The sequence below is a fragment of the Octopus bimaculoides genome, chromosome 18 (assembly GCF_001194135.2).
Source record: "Octopus bimaculoides isolate UCB-OBI-ISO-001 chromosome 18, ASM119413v2, whole genome shotgun sequence".
Lineage (NCBI taxonomy): Eukaryota > Metazoa > Mollusca > Cephalopoda > Octopoda > Octopodidae > Octopus > Octopus bimaculoides.
In genome coordinates, this window is record NC_068998.1 from 31,289,871 (window position 1) to 31,290,583 (window position 713).

The window sequence follows — 713 nt, forward strand, 5'->3', positions numbered from 1 at the left end:
TGAGGAGATATCCACGTAGGATGAAGTGGCGAGCCATGAGTTGAGACTGAGTCTCAAAGTCATGGTCATCTCTACAGAGCCTGCATAGACGGAGGAATTGGGAATAGGGGATGGAAAGCTTGGTGTGTTTAGGGTGGGAGGAGAAGTTGAGGTATGAGTGTGAGTCTGTATGTTTGTAGTGGATGGAGGTGGTAAGAGTGGAGTGATGAATGCTGACCGAAATGTCAAGAAAGGAGACAGAGGTGTCAGAGATAGTGCAGGAGAAGTGGAGGGCAGGATGGAAAGATTTGACAAAAGAGAGGAAGGAGTCTAGATGTTCATGGGAGAGTGAGGTTGCACCGATACAGTCATCAATATAATGGCCATATAGTTCGGGAGTGGGACCAGTGAAACTTGAGAATATTTGGGCCTCAACGTAGCCAACGAACAGGTTCGCATAGTTGGGGCCCATTCTCGTTCCCATGGCCAATCCCAAGACTTGCTGGTAGAAATCGCCCACGAACGAGTAGTAGTTGAGTGAGAGGACAAGTTCGGCCAGATGAACGAGCGTAGAAGTGTCAGGTTGGGTCGGAGGTCAAGGAAATGTTTGAGTGCGCGCAGCCCCTCGTGGTGATGGATCACCGTGTAAAGGCTCTGGATGTCGAGAGTGAAGAGAAGTTTAGAGGGGCCAGGAACGAAGGAGAAAGAGTTGAACAAACAAAGCACGTGGTGGG